Genomic DNA, 7,716 nt, shown 5'->3' with positions numbered 1-7,716 from the left:
AAAATTAAAATATTTCGCACGATTTATTCAGTTTTCGTTTGTACAAATTTAATTCTGTAATATCAATACAAATATATTATACACAGATTCCTTTTGTGTGTAACATCAATATCTTCGAAAAATATTGAATTATTTGAAAAATTGTTTAAACAAAATTATGTTTTTTTTTTTAACTCCAAGAAAGAAAATTTCGAAAGTTTCTCTTTTTATGAATTCATAGATAATAAGATGCAACTTTTGCAATTAACAACATTCCGAAAGTAGAATATAAGAAGTAGAGGGAAAAAAATAAAAAAAAGAAAAGGAAAATGGCTTTTTAGATCGCAGTAAACTGTCACGAAAACTCGAGACAAAGGAAGGATAAAACACAATAATGGCGCATCAGTTTGTCCATTAGTCTCTTTGTGAGAATTGCAAGATAGGTCACAACAAATTATTTAATCCTTATCCGCGAATAAAACGACTTTATCTCGGAAACTGCATATCATCCTTCTTTTAAAACCGAGTAAAAGAAAGAAAGAAGTTATATTAAATTCATAAACCATTTTTTAACGTCTCTTTCTTTTTCATAATGGTAAATCATGTGAGATTAGAAAAAAAAAAAACAAAATCATCGGAGAGAATCTTTATTTTGGAGGAAAATGATAAATAAGTTTTAATATTTTTTTTTATTTACCTGTGAAAAGAAATTTATACAAGATGAAAGATACAATGAATGCTAGATTGTTTACTAAATTCTTTCTGAAATTATTTATTCTATTCTTCACAATTCCATTTTCACTTTCCTTCCAAAATTAACGACCACTAAAATATATCAGAAATTTCTACTTAAAAACATATGAATATAACATGCATTGAGACAATTTACCACGCGTTAAATAAAAAACGTTAAGTAAAAAGTAAATATTATGCACTTATTTTCATATTATACGCAAGAAATAAAAGCAACTTAAATCACGAGAGAAACAAACATTTGTTTTACCGTATATTCTTTACGTTCCTTTTAGTGAAGAGGGCCAGAGGGTTAAACTTGAAAAAGAGGTATCGTGAAACTTGCTGAAAGGATAAATTTATTAAGATTACGTAAATGTTAGGACAGTTCGACGTCGTAGTGGAATTCAGGGTTGGTGACTTTTCATTATAATATGAATCAAAGGAAAGGTCAGGAAATGCCAGGGACAGTAATGTTTCAAGAGATATTGCTGAAAATAATTCACAACAAACAGCAAGAGAAATAACGTGTCAAATGAAAATAAGCTGTTTTATCGTTATTCATTGCTTGATTCAAAGGAGGAAAAACAAAAAGAAGGATGCAAAAGCTTAGACATATTAAAGATATCCATCTCGTCGCTTTAAAGTAGAGACTCGTTCGCGATTATAAATGTAATACTTTCAAACCAAAATAATACAATTAACCAATAAAATTAAAGAATATCAATTATCCCATAAACCAGATAGATTCGCGCGCAAACAATTTGTTTGGAATAAATTCTTCAACTTCGTCATTAGCTTGTATCGGTTTCTTCCTCTGCGAGGGGGAATTTAACGTAATAATAAACAACACTGCTAACTTGGAAACGACGTATCAGATCTACAAGACTAATAATACGTGGACATATATCACGGAAGACTGGACAATTCCGTTAGCACAGAGGTTGGAGCTCAACGAGGTGCGTTCTTAACGACTTATCGAAGCATACTAGGGATAAGCTCGGCTGAATGATCACTATGTTTAATCAGGTATGGCGTTACACGATGCTTACACGGCCCCAAGAGCCGGCGAGTCCACTATTTTGCCCGCCTAGTAGAGCTGTGAAAATGCCTTTTTTTTTTTCTTTTTTTTTTTTTTTTAGCAAAGCAACCGAGCATACGAGGCATCGCACCTCGACCATACACTGTCACAGCCCCATGGATCGAGTGAGACATTGCACGGGTGAGATGTTTCGCCAACGAGACTCAAAGGATAGTTAACGGGCATGTGCACCATATCGTCAACCGAACTGACCCCCGATGCATATCCTCGCATCCCTTGTCCTCTTTCTTTCCTCCTTTGTTCCATCGTGTTTATTTTCCTTTTTTTTTTTTTTTTTTTGATCTCGATCTCGATTCCATCGTTTTGTTAATTTGTTTCCATGCCGATTCGTGATTCGATTGTTTATCTCACCGGTTCGATTTCTTGACACTTTTTATCGTCGATGATATTTTAAAATCTTCTCCTCGGTTTATTTTCCAGTGAAGAGGAATACCAATGTTGCGTCTCGTAATCGGCCAAATATTTGCGTAATCTCCTCTTAAATTTATGGTGTTTTCTTTATTAATAATTAAAATATTTCGATTTCTATTATATTTATATAGTCATATTTCTGAGAAATTTTGAAATAATTTTCGTTTGATCGTCATATAAGAAACATTTCATCTGAATCTTCTTCTGTATGATCGAATTTGAAATATTAGAGATATATTAGAATGCGTTATGTAAAATATATAATAAAATATGTTAGAAATGTTGAAAGAAATAAATTAAATGTTAATTTTCACAGGGAATTGATAAAATCAATTTCATTTACAGCATGTAATTGTACAAAGCCAATATTAAAATTTACTCAAATCAAATTAATGATAAATGAATTTATGGCTTTTTTATTTTAATTTAAATCGTATATTTCCTTAAATTTCTTTTTCTTAAAGTATACATCTTTTAAAAGATTTTATCTTATTTCGTTATCTTTTTCGGATGGTAATAAAATTTATCTCTCCAGTTCACTCTGACCCGATTAAATAATTGAAAAGAAAACAAGAAAAACTTATCAAGATTGGAAAATTGGAAAAAAATTTGGTGTTAGAAGTTTATTAAAATAATAATTGTAGAAAGAGCATTATATTTCAAACTTAAATTTAGCGAATCTTGGAACAACTTTTACAATTTCTGTTAATCTTCTATTATCTATTTTTTCACAATTTGAAATTGTGACTTCAAGGAAAGCAAGAATATTTTTAACATTAGAAAATAGAATTTGAATAAAATTTTATTACCATTCCAATTAAATTGAAGTTTATCTAAAGATAAATTTTATAATATTTATAAATTTCGATGAATCGAAAATTATTTTCTTTTAAATCTTGTCTCGTACAAATCAATGTCTTTTACTTACTAAATATAAGAACTAGGTTAGCGAATAATATATAAGTTATTTTAAACTTGAATTTTCTAACGAATCGAATAAATATTCACGATACATCGTATATATTCACAACAAAAATTCACGATATTTTTAAATGAATCGTAATTAAACGAATCATATTTCAAGTATTTCCAGTATTGGCGATTTATTAATGGTTATTAGATTTTCTCGTGTACTTCATATCGTGCTGCGTAAAAAAGGACGAGAGAGAAAATGGTTGGGCGTTGAGTTTACGAGGTCTGAAGGAAGCCCTGGAGCAAGAATCCCGAACGTTGATTACTGGACTCGGTTTGTCAAAGGATAGTAACATCCAATAGTGGCAGTTGGTTCGTTCAGTTGTCATACAAAATGAGAAGCCAATCTTCTTCGAAGGAAGTAAAAAATTGATTGAAAATGAGAAAACGGAGAATGGAAGATGAAAGAATAATTCTTTGACAATCATCACTCTCGATTAGAAATATTTCTAATAAGGTGACGAATAGCGAGAAACGAACGTAGAACGAATGATCGATCACTAAGAATATTAATCAAAACCTTCGCTTTTTTGTATAAAAAGTTTCTCAATTGGCCATTCTCGAGAATCTAATCACTCTCTATCAACGAGGGAATGGAAAATAGATTATCTTTTCAAATTAAAACAAAGGGATAAAATTTCTAAAATCGAAGATTAATTGTACCATTTCAATTGTACCATTTATCGACGTTGACGCAAATATCAATCGTGTACACACATATATATTATAACGATCTCTGTAACGCTAAAGAATTTTCTCTGTTCAATTTAACACAAGCGATATATATACATATTTTTTTTTTTTTTTTAGGTTGAACAACGACGCGCTTGCAAGCTGCATCGATTATAGAAAGATGATGCTCTAATGGTTACTTTAACGCGGTGTATTCTCGTCAGAACCATTTGTTAATTCATGCGAGGACACCTCATCGTAACTCTTATTCGTTCCGCTCAGTAAATTACTAAACGAATTACTCACACCTCTGATGAAAGAGAGAACTCGCGTTGCTCTCGATTAGTGTTCAGCCGAGCTTATCCGTCCCTCCCTTAGTAAACGTCGTCGTACGACCTGTTCGAAGTGTCTTTAGCTGCTTACACCCTATTTCTCGATCACCCGAACGAATATACGCGCTTTCACATTGAAAACATTTTCCTCTGAAGCGAGACCCATCGCGTTAACGAAGACTTTGCCCACCACGTCGATTATCCCTTTGCCTCTTAAAATAACTTTCCTAGCTACATCCTCCCCCTCCTCTCCTCCCACTTTCCACAACCTGTACCCAAACAGCTGACAATTATTCCCCCATCTGCTCGTGCTCGCTCGCGCGTGTATCAAGTCTTGAAATTTACTCGAATAAGTAGGAATTGATCGTTAATTAATCGTTGTTGTAAATTTTGTTTCGATGTTACAAAATTGCTTGTAAATTGAATCGAAGAACGCCGATTAGGTAAGATGGAAAAGAAGAATTTATCGACGAATTTTGTCGAAAAAAAATATATATGGAGAAAGAATTGGACAGCCATTTAATTAAAATCCGTGTGCGCACAGCGAATGTGTTGCCTTAATAAGATGAAATACGTTTATTTCAACAATAATACACGTTTAAATGTTTCATCGATTGTTGTTGGTAAAAATGATGCAGTTTGGAAGAGAAAGAAAAAATTATCATTTTGAAATTTATGAAAATATATCCTACGCGTGTGACATATTCCAGAGAACAGAACTTATGCATCAACCTAGTTGTTACGATTTGAGGCTTCCAAGTGTAAGCCATGTCCAATAGGAATTATAACTCGACGTTTCAGCCAACATTGCAGCTAACTTCTACAAGAGTCGAATGATACATTGATACTATATATGTGTGTGTGTGTGTGACACATTTAATCTGTATGCGCTTGGCAGAGATGCAAGATATGCCAAGTTTAAAAAAAAATAAACGAAATATTTTGATTATTATTTTTCTGATAAAACGCTAAAAAATTCCACACGCATTCCGTTCTTGTATCGCGATATAAACTGTAACGCGCCACGTTAGAAATTCATGACTAATGGATATTGAGAGACGTCTAGACTAAAGTTCGCGTTTATGGCTTTACAGAGAGTACACGTAGATGATTGATGGTTCCCGGTTAATTCTCGATATGCGTCTCGTTCAAGTTAGTTAATAGTACCAGAACGTGTATCATAACCAATCTGATACCTGTTCGATAAAATGTGACTTTGTCAATCTGTTGAGATGTGGTAAATTATGCTAAAAATAAGAAAAGACAATTGAGATTTTTTATTTTATCGAACGATATTGTGTATGAGAGATAAGAACTTTCAATATTTCTCTTTAAACTAAGTCAATAATATTTTTTCTGTACTGTGCTCGAGATTATTGTTGATAATTTGTAGATAATAGTAACAATTAATTTTAAATTGTCATAATGCATTTTCTCGATCCCATTAGTGCCATAAATAATTTTTTGTTTCTTTTGTTTTACAATATACTGATTTTCCTTTGGAAAATGATGATTTCTCTGATATAAATTAAAGTATCGATATTGATAATGAATAATGAGTAATGAATTTTATATTTTTAATCATTTTTTTCCTTAAAACGTTGGTAAAGCTAAAGATTCTTATCGAAATTCACGAATGCAAAATTCAGTAGAAAAATATGAAATTCTTTTTTTTCTTTTTTTTTCTTTTTCGATTGCACCATTAATAACAAACTCCTGTAGCTATACTTATGAAAGGAACAGATATCCCTTCAATTAATTATTCCACTGGAATCAGACTGACATGAATTGCTGTCAGACTTGGTTGTTTCTTTTTTCATTGAGTCATATGTTTCCGCACTTTAATCTTTTACAGAGGGATAGCAGTGTCACGTAAATCAGCCAGAGTCCTCTTATCCAAGCTTGACGTGTGAGAACCGACGTGAGGCTGAGGGTTATCGGTTTAGTATCTAGACCATTCGCGGAACGTGCAGCTAAATGTTAAAAAATACACGTAAAGCTTTCAAGAGAGATACGTAATGATGGCTGGTGCAATATATTACGAAATAGATCAATATTTTATATAGTGGCGTATCAATTTTTGAAAATTTATACAGTTTATTTATAAAGATATAATTCATTATTAATTCATTATTATTAATATTTCATTTTATTCGATGAATAAATATATAATATGTATAATATTGCTTGAAATATCATCGAATGACTAATATAAATGATTTATCTACAAAAATGTCAAAATTATAATTTATTTAATATTTTGAGACTAAATAAAATTATCCAATTTCCAATAATTCGAGAAAAATATTAGGGAAGAAATTATTAAACGATTTCTGTAACTTACGAATCGATGTTTTAAAATAAATATTTACTTCTAATTTCATGTTTTTTCAACGGGAACTATAATTATATTTCAAATATATATTTCAAAGTGCACGTGCAATGTACAAGCACGCGAGCACTTTGGTTGAACTCCTATTTACGCCTGACTACATTCGTTGACCTGTATCACTTACTTACATTGACTGCAGGCCAACGTTGACAAGATATGCTACATTCGATTAAATAAAATATCGATTTAATAAAAATATCCACTCGAGTCAATTACAGTGTTAACACTTCGACTATATATCGAAATTCAAATATTATAATGAATATTAAAATTGAGAGAGAGAGAGAGAAATAAAAGATATTGAACGTTAACAATAAGGTTAACAAAGGACCCTCGTATGTACGTGAGAAAAAGCAGAGGGACGGGATGACAGGGGGTAAGTGAGAGAAAAACAAAGGGATAAAGAGGTCACATGCTCTGTGAGGTGTAGTTGAAAAGGCGATCATCCGTGCAGATTGAGCCGCAGGATGGAGCCTATCAGGGTTTATTGAGTGTAAAGTGGCAAAACAAAGAGGAAAAAGGGCACTTGCGTTTCTGGAAAATCTGAAATATCGTCGAAAAGGATCGTAAATATAGAACTCGATATTGTTCGATATATTCTTGATATTTATCCTCTATTATTACTGTTTAATTACCGATGATTGAGATATGAATGTAATGAAAAAAAAAAAAATCTTCTGCGTTGAAATGTTATTTTCGATATCCAATTTTTATTTTGTTATTATCCATCTAATATAACGGTCTAGTTCGTAAGAAAATTAATATTTCAAGTCTTTATTTATTATTTTTTTTTTTTTTTTTAGAAGTCTTTTTCAGAAGTTTATACATATAAGGTAAGGAAACGAGGATATTTTAAAAGTAAGAATAGCGTTCGTTTTTATTCCCACAATCTCAGGAATGTACATAAATATAAATACGCATAATAATACATATTTCGCAATAGTATTGAACAAATAGATTCGTCGAATTATAAAATTAAAATAACCGTCGAAAGCACGTGATCGACTCGATTTTTTTTAACAAACGTAATATTTCAAAACAAAGCAACATAAGAACAATAAGATAATTGCATTGGAATCGTAACTAAGTAACACAGATCAGACTATACAAAAGTTAATGATGTA

This window comes from Apis cerana, linkage group LG4 (assembly GCF_029169275.1).
Source record: "Apis cerana isolate GH-2021 linkage group LG4, AcerK_1.0, whole genome shotgun sequence".
In the NCBI taxonomy this organism is placed as follows: domain Eukaryota; kingdom Metazoa; phylum Arthropoda; class Insecta; order Hymenoptera; family Apidae; genus Apis; species Apis cerana.
The sequence above is the reverse complement of the archived record's forward strand: the minus strand, read 5'-3'. Positions refer to the sequence as shown.